The 18464-nt window shown below is 34.9% G+C and overlaps 1 protein-coding gene across 1 annotated transcript in view; it reads right to left on the reverse strand.

Annotated features, from left to right (window-relative positions):
* ESR2 (estrogen receptor 2) overlaps nt 1-12243 on the reverse strand; it is an 85812-nt gene extending 73569 nt beyond the window's left edge. Inside the window, exon 1 of the mRNA XM_003756342.2 lies at nt 11816-12243. The gene's annotated coding sequence lies outside the window, so the exon portion shown is untranslated. The remainder of the gene's footprint in view (nt 1-11815) is intronic.
* Between the last annotated feature and the right edge of the window lie 6221 nt (nt 12244-18464).

The raw sequence follows: 18464 nt of genomic DNA on the forward strand, positions 1-18464 counted from the left end.
TAGGATTGTTAACAAGCCAAAATATATAGAGAGGGTGAGAAGAATAGAAACCATAACATATAAGGATTATTTTCAGAATTGGTAGTTTGGCTTGCAGAAGACCAGATTTAGGTGATGGAAAGATAACTTCTGTCTTCAAAGGGGACTACCTTTCCATTAGAAGAATGGAGGCTTGTTTCACCATTAGTCTTGTGTAATCTTGATTGGTCAATGAAATCTTTCAATGTTCTATTGTGTTAATCATGTAATTTTTTCTCTTTTTTTTTTTTTTTTTTTTTTTTTTTTTTGCTTTGAATCAAATCCAACAAAATTTCTGTGAACTTTTCACATTAATCTTTTCTATAGTACAATATTACAACATATTCATATGGTACAATTTGTTCAGTCATCTTTCAAATGATAACATCTTGCTTTTTTCTCAGTTCTTTGCTAATACAAAAAGTGATGCTATATGTATTATTTATATGGGACCTTTCTCTCTATTTTTGACATCCATAAAGTATATACTTATTAATGATATTACCAGGCCAGATTTGTGGTTTAATGACTTTTTAATATAAATTCAAACTGTTTTCTAGAATAATTGGACCCAATCACAACTTTACCAAAGGTACATTAGTTAGTAATCTATTTGCACATAACTCTTCAAATATTGGTTATTTTTGTTTTTGTCAGTCTAAGATATGAAGTGAAACCATAGGATTGTTTTGATTTGAATTTATTATTGATTTGGATATCTTGTCGGTGGTGGTTCCATTTTCTCTTTAGAAAGTGCCTGTTTTTATCAATTGATTGCTTATCCAGTGGGAAATTGCTCTTGTTCTTATATATTTTTTAATGATTTATTTATATATTTTAGATATCTTTATATATCTGATAACAGATATATTTCAGAAAATGTTTCCCTAATTAATTGCTTCCTTTCTAATTCTAACTATATTGATTGTGTTAAACTTTTCAATTTTATGTCATGGTTGTCCATTTTATTTTTTATATAATGAGGATTTCCTATCACTTAAAATCTTTAAGCAAAAGTCAAATTTGTTAAGGATGCTGTCCATTCATACTTTGGGTTGTACTTTGGAGTTGAAATGAATAACCTCAAGTCCTTTCCATCTTCTGGATTCTGCTGTGTCTGGGTTTTAGTCCCTTTTCTTCCAAATAACTAAGGAGAAACCAGAAATAGCTTACAGGTACTTGCCTCTTCACACAAAGAGAGTTATCTGTCATTTTTTATTTCTGCACATATCATGAGGGACTGGCACACACACAAAGCATTTCTAATGCTACTCATCATGTGAAAGAGATTTAGGAGATTGCTTCTGGGATAGCCATGATGATGTATAATGGAAATGCCCTAGAAAGATTTAAGCATAAAGCATATATATATATATATATAGACATTCTGTTACTTATTCCCATCTGCTAACCATATAGATAGAAGAAGCCTTCTCAATTTATTGCATAGCCAGAACTGGGGAGTACCTTTAAAAGATAAAGGCAAACCTTCAGCCATTTTTTCCTTGCCTGCTCTCTCTTGATCTGACAGCCAATAAGAGACAATATTATGACAGTAGAGGCTCTAAGCTTTTCTCTTTTTGAGACTGATAAATGACTGGGAAAAATGGACATTGGTTCATTTCTATTTAAGGCAAAGGGCTTGGAAATTCTGACCTTGTCAACTTTGAGAAGTCAGAAGAACAAAGATCTTCTGGACATTCCAGTGTACTCAAGTCCCAGAGTCTAGTTTTTGCATCCAGTACTGCAACCAAGGAGGAGTGAACCTCAGAACCCAGCTCTGTGTAAATTGCAACAAGGATTTATCTAGCAATCATGCCATGTTTGGACATGATCTTAGTTGAACCAATGTTATATTGGAACTCAACTAAGTCTGAACATATTCTCCAGATACTGTTGTACCACAGTTCTCTTTTATTATCCTGATTCAGTTTCCCTAAATTGTCCTGCCTCGGTTTCCCTGAATTGTTCTGCCTCAGTTCCCAATTGTTCTGGTCAATACTGCAACACCACCCCTCCCTCCTAATCATGATGATCCAGATAAGGAGAAATACCTTCTATCTTAGACATCAGAATGTTAGGTGCCTCTCCCCATTCTGTAATCCCAGTTTATCAGGTGTCCCTCATGCCTCCTCCCACCCTGTCAGAACCGGTTTGTTAGTCCCCTCTCTGCCCCTGCCTTGGTTTACCCCTGTAGCTGAGCCATGTATGTATGTGTGTGTGTGTGTGTATATATATGTATATGTATGTATATATATATATATACATACACACACACACACCAAACCATGGATCCATTTGGTCCCAGTAAATCTCTCCCTTTCGAATATTAAAAACTCTCTAATTTCTATCTTGCCTCAGTTTCTCCAGCATTATAATACCAAGGTGATATAAGGAAAAGTGTGATCCCAAAGTGTTAAGAGAAAAATATTTGTACTTCTGCTATTTTTTTCTTTTCAAAATAAATATACCTTTGTAAAAACTAATCGATAGTAAGTGAATAAATAGAATAACTAGTCTTTGGTACTTAATAATAATGGGGGAGAGAAGGAACCCAACCAATAGGGACTCAAGCCAATAGCAGTTGAGAAGAGATATTCTCAAACCCTTAGAGCTCTACTAAGATGATGTGGCTAACATGGCTCTGAGAGAGTGAGCTAGAGCAGATTCATTGTATTTAAAAATGGATCAGGGGAAAACTTTGTTCCTTAGTTCTTTGTCCTTAGTTCTCATCAGGAGAGTGGTATCATGACTAAGGGAACTTGATTTAAGTAAGAGAGGATTGTGCAGTCACCAAACCTCACTTTCGCCTCCATATCCATCTGGAACAGTGACAAGCTATAGATCAGGAAGATCATGCAGTGGGGGACACTAGCCTTTCTTTCCTATATCTTTCTCAGATCCCAGATCTCAGTTTGTCTGAGGCAACTCTCTGATTTCAGTAATTAAAACTAGATAAATAATGAAGCAGAGAATGGTTTTTTAATGGCCTATTCAAAAAAGCAAAAACCAAAACCAAAGATGATCTAGGAGCAGGGGCCCTTCAGTTCTGGCCCAAACAAAAACAATTGCTATTTATACTTCCTCTAAGCCATCAAAGACCAAATAAGAACCAATAAAGCTTGGGCTGGGACCTGTTGTTGGCCAATCAATGAAAGCCAAAGTGATTTGAGTTTAAGGTTATGGATCTTAAAAAAAAAAAAAAAAAAAAAAGTAGCCTCTAACCATCTGATCTTACAAGGAAATGTTATGGGCCAGAACTTGAAACAAGGTACTAAGTACAACTGATAGACAATAATGCTTTTGTTCACACCTTTAGAGAGCTCATATAAGCAAGAAGTATTTAAGTACTCATTGGAGTTCACACATTTGGGAGATTTCAGGGTCAAATGTTCATCAGTCAATGTTCCGAAGTAAGTCCCTCGAGTGGCTCACTGAAACTCTATTTACGCTGAGTGTAAAAGGTTGACTCCTCCTTCTCCGAGAGTGGGATTGTGGGATATCTCCCAGAGTGCTCTCTGGCCCTAAGAGCTTCAAGGGAGGTGTGAATTCAGATATCTCATACTAAACCCTGAAATCTCCCAAACGTGTGAAGTCCAATAAATACTTAAATACTTCTTTCTTGCTTATATGAGCTTTCTAAAGGTGTGAACACTAGCATTGTTTCTATCAATTGTACTTAGTACCTCATTTCAAGTTCTGGCCCATAACATCTCCTCGTAGGATCAGATTAATCATACTGAACCATGCTAAATTAGATAATTATTGTCTCTATCAACTCTAATGACTTAACAATTTGTAAAGATTCAAACATCTCCCCTTTTCTTTTGATTTAGAACATAGGTGGTCATGACCTCCCTGACTTCTCTTAAAGTAACTATAGATAATATAAAATGTTTGGGAGTCTACTTGCCAAGACAAAGTCAGGAACTATATAAATACAATTACAAAACACTTACCAAACAAATAAAGTCAGATCAAATCAATTGGAAGAATATCAAATGCTTATGGGTGGGCTGAGGTAATATAATAAAAATGACAATTCTACCTAAATTAATCTACTTGTTCAGTGCCATACCAATCAAACTCCCAAGAAATTATTTTACAAAGCTGAAAAAAATAATAACAAAGTTCATCTGAAAGAAAAAAAGGTCAAGAAGTTCAAAGGAATTAATTTTTAAAAATTCAAATGAAGGTGGCCCAACTGTACCAGGCCTAAAACTATATTATAAAGCAGTGGTCATAAAATTCATTTGGTACTGGCTAAAAAATAGAATAAGAGATCAATAGAATAGGTTAGATTCATAAGATACAATGTCAATGACTACAGCAATTTTGCTAAAACCCAAAGACCCAGTTTCTAGGATAAGAACTCACTATTTAAAAGTTGCTGGGAAACTGCACACTTGTCATATTTGGCTAAGATGACAGGAAAAGATAATGATGAATGTTGGAGGGGATGTGGAAAACTGGGACACTAATGCATTGTTGGTTGAGTTGTAAACAGATCCAACCATTCAGGAGAGCAATTTGGAACTATGCTCACAAAGTTATCAAACTGTGCATACCCTTTGATCCAGAAGTGTTACTACTGGCTTATATCCCAAAGAGATATTAAAGAAAGGAAAGGGACCTGTATGTGCAAAAATGTTTGTGTCAGTCCTTTTTGTAGTGGCTAAAAACTGGAAATTGAAGGGATGCCCACCAATTGGAGAATGGCTGAATAAATTGTGGTATATGAATGTTATGGAATATTATTGTTCTATAAGAAATGACCAGCAGGATGAATACAGAGAGGCTTGGAGAGACTTACATGAACAGATGCTAAGTGAAATGAGCAGAACCAGGAGATCATTAACTACTTCAACAATAATACTATATGATGATCAATTCTGATGGACGTGGCTCTCTTCAACAATGAGAGGATCCAAATAAGTTCCAATTGATCTGTAATGAACAGAATCAGCTACACCCAGTGAAAGAACACGGGGAAATGAGTATGGACCACAACATAACATTTCCACTCTCTCTGTTAATTGTTTGCTTCCATTTTTGTTTTTTTTCTTCTCAGGTTATTTTTACCTTCTTTCTAAATCTGATCTTTCTTGTGCAACAACATATATTATATTTAACATATTTAACATGTGTGGGACTACTTGCTATCTGGGGGAGAGGGTGGAGGGAAGGAGGGGAAAAATTGAAACAGAAGTTTTTGCAAGGGTCAATGATGAAAAATTACCCATGCATATGTTTTATATATAAAAAAATAAAAATAAATTTTTAAAAAGTTGCTGGGAAATCAGTACAGCTGAAACTAGGCATTGTCCCACACCTAACAATCTATATCAAGATAAGGTCGAAATGGATTCATGATTTAGACATAAAGAGTGATAACTGCAAGCAAATTAGAAGAATAAAGGATAGTCTACCTCTCAGATCTGTGGAGAAGGAAGGAATTTATGGCCAAAAAAGAACCAGAGTACATTGTGGAATGCAAAATGGATCATTTTGATTATATTAATTTAAAAAGGTTTTGTACAAACAAAACCAATGCAATTAAAATTAGAAGGGAAGCAGTAAACTAGAAAAGAAATTTTTATATGAATTAATTCTAAGTAAAGTGAGTAGAACTAAGAGAACATTGTATATAGCAACAACAAGATTATGTGATAAATTTGGCTTTTTTCAACCATGAGATTATTCAAGGCAATTCTAATAGATTTGTGATGGAAAGAGGCATCCACACCCAGAGAGGGAACTATGGAGACTGAATGTAGATCACAACATAGTATTTTCATCTTTTTTTGTTGTTTTGTTTGTTTTCTTTCTCATGTTTTTTTCCCCTTTTGATCTGACTTTTCTCAAGCATCACAACTAATGTGGAAATGCATCTAGAGGAATTGTATATGCTATACAACCTATATTTGGATTGCTTGTTGTCTGGGGGTGGGGGGAGAGGTGTAAGGAAGGAGGAAAAAAATTGGAACAAAAGATTTTGCAAGAGTGAATGTTGAAAACTATGATGTGTTTTGAAAATTAAAGGCTTTATTAAAAAAGAAAGAAAAGAAAATTATTTTCCATCTATCAAATCCAAATTATTTCTGCTAGAAGAGTATACTAGAGGAGCAAGGCAAGGGAAAGAGAAGGAAACCACTAGACACTTTTAATCATTATTTTAAAATCATATTTTAATAATAAAATATTAATATTAATAATAAAAATAAAATTATTATTTGAAAATCATAAAAATAGTTATCTATTAAATGAAGTTAAAGTTTTGGAGAAAAGGTACTGTGTTTAAATTCTAGCTGTCTTAATACCTGGGTGTCCTTGGCTATTCAACTTTCTTATCTGTGGAATTGGACCAAATGATCTCTAGCTTACTTCAAATCAGCAAATTATTATCTCTAAGTTTCTTTTCTCCCAAATAATTGCCAAATGAGAACCATTGCTAATTGAATAATTAGATATTAAGGGAGCACTTGAACTGAGGAAGATCAATAAGCTTCCATACACTTCCTTCAGCAAAACCTAAATTTCACCATAAATCAAACAATGATCAAGAAATACAATATTAGAGTTGCAGAAATGCAACTCTAAAAATAATTAGCCATACTATCAGAACAACAGAAGTCATATGATTTATCAATAGAAAGTTTTTTTGAAAACATATACCAATATTTTTAAATGAGAAAGTTCTTATATATTTCAGTTATTTTTCTTTACAATGTTGTTATTGTACAAATTGTTCTGCTTCTGCACATTTCATTCTTCAGTTCTTTAAGAATCCTCAGAACTGTTCATTTTTATGATACATATTCTGCTTCTGCTTACTTCACTCTGCATCAGTTTATGTATATTTTATCATATCTCTTTGCTATCATCTATTTCCTCATTTCTTACAGCACAACACTTGAATTCAATCACATTCATTTACTCTAACTTATTTGGTCATTTCTCAATTGAGATGCATCTCTTTAGTTTCCAATTTTTGCTACCAAAAAACCTCAGATATTTTCATATATATTAGATCTTTTCCTATTTCTTTGATTTGGGGGGGGTACAGGCCTAGTAATGGCACAGCTAAGACAGTGAGGATGAAGTCTTTAGTATTTTTATTTATAATTACAAATTGTTTTCCAAATTGGTTGTAGTCACTCATAGGTCCACTAACAGCACAGCAATATATAGTATTCCTCTTTTCCCATAGTCCCTCCAACATTTATCATTTTCTTTCTTTCTCCCTTTCCTTTTTTGTCATCTTTGCTATTCTGATGGGGGTGAGAGAGAATCTCAGAATTGCTTTAATTTGCATTTTTCTAATAGTTGATATGATGCATTTTTTTCCTCAGATAGATAGCCTGGATTTCTTCATTTGAGAACTGCCTGTTCATATCCCCAAACCATTTATCAATTGAAAAATAGCTCTTATTCTTATAAATTTGATTCAGCACCTTATATCTTAGGAATAAGATCTTTACCAGAAAGCAGCTTCAGATTTTCCCCCCAGTTCCACTCTTTGCTTCTTTGGATGCTAAACCTTTTTATGTAATCCAAATTGGGGGACTAGGTGGCTCAGTGGATAGAGTGCTGGGATTGGAAGCAGGAGGATCCAGGATCAAATGTAGCCCCACATACTCACTAGCTGTGTGACTCTGGACAAGTCACTTAGCCCTGCTTGCCTCAGTTTCCTCAACTGTAAAATGAGCTGGAGAAGGAAATGGCAAATTATTCCAGTATCTTTGCCAAGAAAACCCCAAATGAATTCATGAAAAGTCAGATAGTATTTTCCACAATTTTCTTATTTGTTAATGATTCGACTACATTTAAATCACATTCATTTTTCATAAAATGTTGCTCTAAGTCAGGGCTTCTCAAATTTTTTTTCCCCACTCGTGACCCCTTTTTGCCCCAAAATTTTTATGTGGCCTCGAGTTATATAGGTATATAAAATAGATATGCAAATCAAACATTTATTAATAATAAATCATAATTTTGTGACTTCTATATTCAGTTATGAGACTCCTATTTGGGATTGCAACCCACAGTTTAAGAAGTGGGGCTCTCAGTCACATTTCTTCCCTATTGCTGTCCAATTTTCCTAGCAGTTTTGTGTCTTTTCCAGCTCCCCTTCCCAATTTCAACCAGCATTTTTCATGCTTAACAACTTAATAGTTGTCTTCCCTATCAGATTATTTCTCATTAGTTCTGTATCAGGCATAGTTATTTGCATGTTGTTTTACTCCATTAGAATGAATTTCTTGAGAACAGATACCCAATTTTTTTCCTTTTTTTTCCATCCCCAGCACTTAGTACAAGGACTGAAATATAATAAGAGCTTAATAAACAAATGCTGCCTGAAATTTTATTAAATTTTTACCAGTAAGTAGGTATAGAGAAATAGAGTCTTGGTAATCAAAATATGAAGGATTCTAAGATCCAAGACTAATAATTTATCCAGATCAATATCAGATAATAATCTATGCTAGTTCTAATATTATGTATTTCCTACCTCAGATGAATAGAAAAATGAACATTCTTTAGCCCTTTCTCCCAAGCATCATCTTTCTGGCCCTCTGTGTTTATGTGTCATTCAATTCCTTTCCTCAAGAAATTAACCCAATGAATCAATGGGCATGATTCTTCTCACTCTAGTCTCAGAGCCTCACCAGCTGCCTAAATGAACTCTTTAAAATTTCATTCTAGTGCCATCTTTGACTACAGGATATGCACAATGTTTAGCAACATGGTGTAATCTAGTTAAGATAAGAAAACATCATCTTTCTATGTGACTTTTGTACTCTCAAATGTACTTATACCTTCAGTTTCAAAGATAAACCTTTAAACTTCAGCTAACAGCCAAGACATCAGCTAGTAATGCCTCCTTGTAAAGCTATTGGACAAATCCAAGTTACTTTCATGAACAGTGATTTGGCGTGAGGGGAGAGGGGAATGACAGAGTTAGCATTTATCTAAAATACCAATGCGACCTTATTTTTCATCTCACAAAAATGTGAATTTGTATTATATATATATATGTATATATATAAAATGTGTGAACATATATGAATAATACACATATATACACCTATGTGTATATAGCATACACACACATAAAAATATTTGAATAGCCTAAAATCTTTCTTCTCTCTTCCCACACTATATTTGTCCCTTGAAAGTCATCAGATACTTGAATACCAGTGTATGTGTGAGGAATCAGCAGTTTGGGGAGAATATATGAATGAACTCTTCTTAACAGTGTGCATTGACTGGCTGTTCTAATTTCTTTTCTGGGGTAGACAGTATTGTAGTTTTCTTAACTATTAACTCTAAGATAGATAGACAGACAGACAGATATATGTTAACAGCTGTTTCTCAACTGAACTTTAAAATTTGTTTAATAGCTGTATTTCAATAATAGGGTTCCTTTCTAATCCTATGTTTTGCTATGCATTTAAGAAAATTATCTGAAGAATCTATAGGCTTTACCAGCTTATCAAAGGGAGATATGGAACAAAAAAAGATGAAGAATTTCTGCTATAAATTCTCCTGTTCCTTTTATTCTTATTTGCCTTGACCCTGGAAAGGGAGTAAAAAGTCAAGAGCTCTGCCTCTGCCCTAGTCCTGGTGCCGAACCTGGGGTCTATTTGGTTGCTAACTTGAGAAGAACCTAGTCAATCTGAACCTTCTGAAACTCTGTGCTTGCCCCAAGGTTTCATATATGAAGTGTCTCATTTTCTTTTTGTGATGAAAAATAACAGTACTAGCATATTAGATAAACACTTCTGTCATTCACTATACTTGAAAACAACTTGGATTTGCATAAACACTTTTAAAAGAAACCAATAAATCAGTCAAAATAAAAACATAATGCATTATTTTAAACCTTATGCAAAATCCCCCAAATCATGTTCTTTATAATAGCCTCTAGTTCTCAAAGTACCACTCAGAAGTCCAAGCATTAATACAATGAATAAAATGAGACTAATAGGAATAAAAAAATGTAACTAATAGGAATACAAAATGGGAAATTTTATTACTAAGCAGCCTCAAAATATACACATTATTTATTTTAATCTTGAGTTTTATTATTAAAAGTTGTCATTTTACAACCTCTGCTTTCTACTATTCAATTAAATACAACTTTAGGCAGCTGTCTTTATATCAAACAGCATGAAATTAAGTTTAAAATACCAGAATTGCAGTGGGATCATGGAAATCAGGGAACAACAAAAGACATAATATTTTAACCCAGGAAAACTAATGACTTAAACAAAAGCAACTTAATTTAATGAGTAATTAAAAAGTAATATCCCAACAGGAATTTTAAACTAACAATGCCTTTAATGTTGAGTATCATTTCCCTACAATGTTATTAATGGCTTAAACATCTTCCTAAAGTTCATAAAATTAAACATTAATAATTTGAACATTTTCTCAAAATTCAAAATATTATAGCCTAAAATGTCACATTCAACAACAACAAAAAATAAGCATTTTCTCTTACAGATAGTAGGAGCAAAAGATAGGAGCCTAAGATAAGTGAAATAAAGCTCTGAATAGAGAAACATTTCTTCTAACTAAAAGTACCCCTTGAGAGGCTGACCAAATCCAAAAGCTTGTTGTCTTTCTAACACTTGTTGATGCACTAAATGTGTAACTTTCCTTTTCTTTTTGCATCAACTTGATTCTAAGACAGCACAAACTTTTTCTCAGAAAAAAAAAGTAAGCTAATGGCCAGCCATTAGTTTCTTAAAAACAAAGTACACTTTGAAGACAGAATATTTTTAAGTGCTTAAAGGTCTGTGCCAAGCACTGATAAGAAAATAAGACTATGTCGAATCAATGATGTATTTCAATAAATGTGCAGTTAACCTTCAGGATCAAATCAAACATTCCCTTTATTCCTTGTATCCCTGTCTCACATATACAGCTTAAAAACAAACATTTAAAGATAGCTAATAAAAATAATAATTTCTCCAAAAGAAATCTTGTCAGATTGCTAAACAAGTTTCTAAGCTATACATATCTATCCTTCTACATGAATAGATAGATTTAGACAGAAATAAAACCAAGTGATACTACTCAATAGCAATAAAGCTTCTTTAAAAAAAAAAAAAAAAAGTACACCATTTGGCTATCCTGAACTGTGATTTCCTCCCCCTCAAAAATAAATAAAGCCCACTAGAAACCTCACTTTCATTTTCCACAAAATAAAATATTTATTCACCTGAATGAAATTCTCACTCTCTCCATTTCACTCTGCCAGTAAGAAATAAATTGACCACTTCTAAAGCTTGTCTTGTTTCTCAAAGAATAGAACCAAGCAGTCTTGCCCAAACCTCTCAGAATAAAGTCCATCTACCTTGCACAGGAAATATCATTGACTGATTAATTTAATTCAGCAGAACAACTGCCATCTAACTAGCCATCCCATCAGCAATCTCCCTACCCCCAGTGAAAAAAATTAAGTATGCATTCAAAATTTTTCTGAAATCATAAAGTGAAAAATCTCTGAAAAAGATACTTTAGAAGAAAAAAACAGAAGGGAATTTTTAAAAAGCATTTTCTTGTGCACAAGTCAACACAACAGTACTCCTACTCCACAGATGCCACATGCAAGTAAAAGAGATGAACTTTTCTGTGCCCTAAATAAAAAGACTGCATGATAGGAGCAGATAGTAGTTTTTAAAACGTTTTGCTTGTCACTCTCAAGATACTTAACTAGTGCATTTCCATTCCTGAATTTCAAAATTTAATCCAAGCAATTAGATAAGGAATCAGCTGTTGTACCTACCAGCTCGGAGAAACAGCCAGTTTCTTCAGAACAATCTAGCCAAGCTAAGCATGCACATGCTTATCTTGCAAAAATGCTCGATGCTCTAGGAATCCCAATCTTCCCAAAGCTGGCTCTCAGTCTTAGGAGGACTCTTTCCCAGCTACCACGACTGTAGGAAACGTCCAATCCCCGCAAGCACAAGCTAGTCAGTGGCAGCTTTTACTGGGCAACACGATGCCAAGTCATCAGTCCAAGTCTATTACACCTACAAAGGACTCCTTCGCTGCCTGTCTTCCAGGGGAGGAAAGCGGAGTTCCATACTCCTCCTTCTTACTAGAACAAGTTTCAAAAATCAACTCGTTTTCAGCAATGACAGCTTCCTCTTTCTCAAGCATCAAGTGGTTAAAAAAGAAATAATAAAAGTCAAGAAAGCCTGAGAAAAATGAGATCACTGTTGTCGGTGATCGTCCCCTCTCCCCCACCCTCCCACTTTCTCTTTACAGATACTCTTACATTGATACAGATGCTCTTTACATTGATACTCCCAAATAACTATGCCCATCATTTCTCCTCTAGAACACTTCGCTGCCCTCTATCTCCAGCTAGGACGGAACTCTAAAGAGCTGGCATTGTCATTTGGGGGACTCAAGAATAATTCAACTGCTCCCCAAGAGTCTTGGAAGGAGCCTAATAAGTTCCCTAGCCACCTCCAATAGTCGGGGGGGGGGGGGGGGGGGGAAACGAGGGGGTTTTTGGGGATGGCTATAAGCTTTTTCCAACGGCCCACTTCCCTGCAATTAAAAAAAAAAAAAAAAAAAGGCAGGATGGTGCTTCTGAATGGTACAATACACACCTGAGGAGCCTGAGGCTGTAGAACTCAGCTCCAAGGTACTTGAAACTCAGGTTTAGAAAGGGGCCGAGGAGCATGTTGTTTGTTCCACGAATGAGCCTCCACAAAATGCTCGAAAAGCAGGCTGGTCATTCCAGTCTGAAGCTGTACATGGCAGTAATGCAGCTGACACTAACTGTTGTTCTTTCTGGTGGAAGTTAAGACAGCTGAAAGTTAACCCAACCCAATAGTTTATTTCAAAGAGCCTCCGGTGTGGAAGCTGCTGCCCCCCTGTGGCATTTTAGATGAATCATTTTGGGATTGGGGGAGAAAAAAAGTGACAGTGACCCAACAAGCACTATCGGTTTAGATGATGGTGTTAAAATACTCTATTAATCATATAATGCTAGAAAAGATCCTGAAGTTATACAGTTCAACAACTTTGTTAGGTGAAGGTGGTTAGGTGAAGCAAGTAACAAAGCCAAGAATTAAACTCAGAGCAGAAGTTTTTTTTTTGTTTGTTTTTCCCAGAGGGAGCTAAGGTAGCACACTGGAGAGTACCAGATTGGAGACAGACAGACAGACAGACTCATTTTTTTGAGTTCAAATCTGGCCTCAGACACTAGCTGTGAGACCCTGGCTAAGTTCCTCAACCCTGCTTACCTCAGTTTCTTCATCTGTAAAATGAGCTGGAAATGGAAATGGCAAACCATTTCAGTGTCTTTTTCCAAGAAAACCTCAAATGGGGTCAGGAAGATTCAAACACAATTAAACAATGCAAATTGTTCAATTTATCCATCCCTTTATATAAATTTGTCATGGATTTTTCTTCTACCAATTGATCTTATACATAATATTTTCCCCATTTCTATAATTTTTTAATGATCTGACCATTTATGTTTGGTTATTCATAAATAAATGAAAGAACATTTATTGTTTAATATATGGAAAGCATTCAAATAAAACTGAGTATACAATTGGAAAAGCAAAGCAGTTTCTACTCTCAAGAAGCTCACTTAACGAACAACAGGAAACTATGGAGGTAAACAGATGTTACAATAAGGTGCTTAAGCCTATAGTCAGGAGGACTCATCTTTCTGAATTCAGTATCTTTGCCGAGAAAATCCCAAATGGGGTCATGAAGAGTCAGGCATGGCTGAGCAATAACAAAAGAGTTCTTTCCATTGTAGTTTAAAAGAATACAGTTTTATGTGTTCATTAAAGAAACAAATGACTGGGAATTGTGAAAGGACCTTGGATTTGTAGTCAGGGAACATGAATTTAAATTTCAGTTCTTCTGTGTTCCATAGACAAGTCATATGGTTCCTTCCAGTTCTAAATCTGTGCACACTTTTATGCAGAATATATAATAAGAGTATCGTCTCAAGCACCTTTGTGAAGGAAGGGCAAATATTCCCAAGCATAAAAGTCAGAAGGCATCAGACTTATGATCCATCTATTTGTGACCCAATACTGCCTGTTCCAGAGCTATTAATGGTTATTTAATAGTTATTCTCTGTGATACCAACCACAGGAATGTGAAAGAGAGAATTCAGCCCTACCCCTGGATTCAGGATACCAGGCTTCACAGTTTATTTGTTGCTCAGAGTAAAATCTGAACCTTGCCCAGGAAAAAAAATCTATTAATTGAAAATTGCTATCATTTGCTATCCTACATGCAGGCTCACCTACTCTGTGATATCCAAGAGAGATTCCTCTCTGGATTTCAACTTTTCCATTGCAAAATAAAAGGTGCCTTGTAGCACTTAAGACACTCAGTATCCACTCTATAACAACCTAATTTCCCTTAATAGTTCATTAAAGAACTATTATCTATTAATCTAACCCTTTTTATTGAATAATAGCTTTTTTTCAAAATACATGCAAAGATAGTTTTCAACATTCAACTTTGCAAAACCTTGTGTTAAAAATTTTTCTCCTTCCCTCCCCATCCCTTCCCTAGATAGCTAACAATCCAATACAGGTTAAACATGTGCAATTCTTCTAAACATATTTCCATTCATCATGTTATGCAGGAAAAATCAGATTAAAAAAAAACACGAGAAAGAAAAAAGCAAACAAATAAACAAAAAGATAAAAATATTATGCTTTGATCCACTTCAATCTCTGTAGTTCTCTCTCTGGATGTGGATGGTTTTTCCATCCCAAATCTATTGGAATTACCTTGAATCATTTCCTTGTTGAAAAGAACCAAGTCCATCATAGCTGATCATCACATAATCTTGTTGGTATGTATAATGTTCTCTTGGTTCTGCTCACTTCACTCAGCATCAGGTCTAAGCCCTTTTCTTAAATAAACATATAACTTTAGAATAAATCATCCCTCTCCTGCTGAAAATTTTCTATCAGTTTCAATTGACTAGCTAACACAGAGAGATCCTTTCTTTCCTTTGATTCATTTTCAAATAAGTTCTGACCGTGCAGAGGGTAGGGTTACTATCCTCAAAGAGTTTACAGCCTAATAACAAAGATAAATTACGTACAGAATAGAATCAGCAAGTACATGAAAAAGGCACAAAGTATTATGGGAAAATAAAGGATAGACTGGAAGGTTAGAGAGGATAGAGGTGACGAGAGGACTTCATGGAAGGTATAGCCTTTTGAGATGGATCTGATAGAATAGGAGTAAGCGAAAGAGGAGGAGTCAGACATTCCAAGGAAATGAGATGCCAGGGGAAAAGGACCCTGAGACAAGAAAGCACAGAATTTATTTGGACAATAAGTAATATATTTTTGCTGAAACACAGGGTATACATATAGGAATAACATAAGCCTGAAAAGATAGGCTGGAGCCCGAGGATAGAGGACCTTTAATGATAAGGCTAGGGGACTTGGGTTTGTTAATTAGCAATAGTTAGTTTACTAGCTGTGGGACCTTGAACAAGTCAATTAACTCTGTTTGCCTCAGTCTCCTTATCTGTAAAATGAGCTGGAGAAAGAAATGGCAAACCACTACAGTATCTTTGCCAGAAAACCAAACAAACAAACAAATAAACCAAAAAACAACTGAACAATAACATATTTTGAGAGTCTCAGTTTCCTCACATGCAGAATGGGAATAATTCTTATACTACCTACCTCACAGCATTGTTATGAAAAAAGTCTTTCACAAAAATTAAAGTAATCTATAAATAATTTTTTCTGGGAAGTGGGAGGTATCATGTTGAGGACAACTTCTACAAGAGTATTAAATTTTCAGCATTTATACCTTAGAAATCAGCAAGTGCTACAAATCAGGGCTTGATTTAATTTTTTGTTGGTTGTCTAAATTTAGGAAACTGATGAAGAAAATGTTAATGATGCAAATTAAATTTAAGTATATTCTGTGCACATTTTTTGTTTGTTTTTGGAAAGCTGATTGTTAAACACCAGCACTCTTTTGCTCAGGAATACACACACACACACACACACACACACACACACACACATACAAGTGTGCATAATATATATATATATATATACATATATATATAAAATATATGTATTCTTTCTACATTACAGGGGACATAGATCTGGAGGGTCTGAGGCAGAAAGAAATAAAAGATAATGAAAATCTGAATTAAGATGACGGGAGTGGAAGTGGAGAGAGACAAATGCAAAATAATAATTCTTTGTTTTCTATATTGAGTAACTTAGAGAAAAGGTATCTTTAACATAAATTAAGTCTTTGGGCCTACATTTTTTAAAGAGTATTAAGAGGCAATCTCTAGTTCTAATAGTCTGAGATTTGGTACAAAAGTTTATTCATGTTTCTTTATAATTTTATGGAATTATAGATTATAGAAGAATGACAAGTCCCAAGTGACCCAGAAAGTGTGTGAGGAAATAATATAAGGCATCTAATGTGTAGGAAAAGGTAACTTAGGGCAGGATTGGATTGGGGGCCAGGGCAAGGTAAGAGAGTGGAGATAGGGCATATCCTAAGCAATGGACAGCTATCAAATTTCTCTAAACATAAGGCTCAAGAATCCACCTACCCCTTTCTAGGTACCTTTTCACTTTTGACTCCACACTGCACTAATATGGGCATAGGTTCGAATACAGAATGGGCTGAGCATCTATGCTCCCCAACAAGCAATGTTATAAGGTAGAAAAGGCATTGGCCTTGTCAGAAGAACTGGCTTCAATTTGTGGGTCTGTCACTAATTGTGAAATCTTGGATGGGCCAATTAATGTCTCTGAGTCTCAATTTTCTTATCTGTAAAATGGAAATAATGGCTGCCCCACTTTGCCTTCTAGGTCAAACTCCTTGAGGAATTAACACAGTTAGCAAATATAGCATCTGGTAGTATGTAAAGCACTTTGTAAATATAAACTACCATACATTACATTTTAAAAATATTAGCTATCATGAACAAAAAAAGAAAATGTAAATGTAATGGAAAACTTCTGGACTTAAAGTCAGAAAATTGGATTCAAATTCCAGCTATGTGACACTGGGCAGGCAAGTCACTAGTCCTCTTTAGGTCTTAGTTTCCTTATATGTAAAAAATAAGAAATTGGGCTAAATGGTTTTTAAGGTCCCTTTTATATCTAAATCCAATAAAGTATCTCCTTAGAAAGAGTATCTGAGATGGCAGAAAAGATAGGGAATAAAAACAATTCTATCCTATAATCATAACATTGTCATTTTACCCATGTATGTATAATCATCACTATCCAAGAGAATCAGATGCCACAGTATATTTTTAATTATACTATGTTTTGGAAGTGTTCGTTTTATTCCATAAATTAAAAATGATTTAAAAAACCCCACAGTAACTCAAAACTATTTTAAAAAACAAACTGGTTTCTTAGGCTTGCTATAGAGGTCAGATCAACCTGTAAATAAAATTATAATATAGAGAGGCCCTGCCCAGCCTTGTAAATAAATCTTAAAAAGTTTTAAGCTGAGAGGAACAATACACTAGGGCTGCCAAATTTGCATTGGCCTTGACTACATTTACAAATGACAATAACCAGGATTGAAAATCAAAGCTTGGCCTCCACACTCTGATTTTCCTTTGCTGCCACTGATTCTGACTGATACCCCAGGTGCTCTGTGCTCGCCTGTTGTGCTAAGTAACTAAGTTACTTAATTAGATATGCACTCCCTCTGCTCCAAAACTATTGTTTTCTCCACTTCTGCCCCAACTCAAAATTCCATTATGTCAGTGCCCTGATTTCAGAGAGCTATCTGAGAAATGGAGGAACAGGAGCCACTGGCTTCACAAGCTATGTGACCCTGGATAATCCATTGGATTTTTCTGAGCCTGTCTATATAATAGAGGTAATATTTGCCCTAGCTGCATTCACAATTGTTGTTCAAAGGTCAAACAAGATAAATACAACTCATTTTTAAGCTGGAAAGCAATTCACACAAATCTTTTTTTTTTTTCAAATCAATTCAATAAATGTTTATTGTCTACTATGTACAAGAGCCTGAATCTGGTCCTTAGGGAACTACAAAGACTAATATTAGTCCCTTCCTTCTAGTTCTAGGAATGTCAGTCAAGTAGTGGAGAATAAGACCTAAAATCAGATTAAAGAGTATCACAGGAAAAACACAGAGGCTAAAGAACTCAAGAGAGTAGGGAATTGCTCAGAATTTGAATTTTAGAAGATAAGAGAACAGGTCATACTTTAACCCAAGGGCAAGAGGTGTAAAAAAAATATCTTAAGGTTGTTTTAAAATCCTTAGGAGTTTTCCACATCCCAGCACATAGATGAAATTGTTTTTTGGAGAGGGAAAAGAACAAGGAGACCTTCCCTCCACATTAACACCTAAAAATTCTGCCTCACCATGAGGAAAATCATGCTACAACTAATACCACCCCT

Source organism: Sarcophilus harrisii, chromosome 2 (genome assembly GCF_902635505.1).
Source record: "Sarcophilus harrisii chromosome 2, mSarHar1.11, whole genome shotgun sequence".
Classification (NCBI taxonomy): Eukaryota; Metazoa; Chordata; class Mammalia; order Dasyuromorphia; family Dasyuridae; genus Sarcophilus; species Sarcophilus harrisii.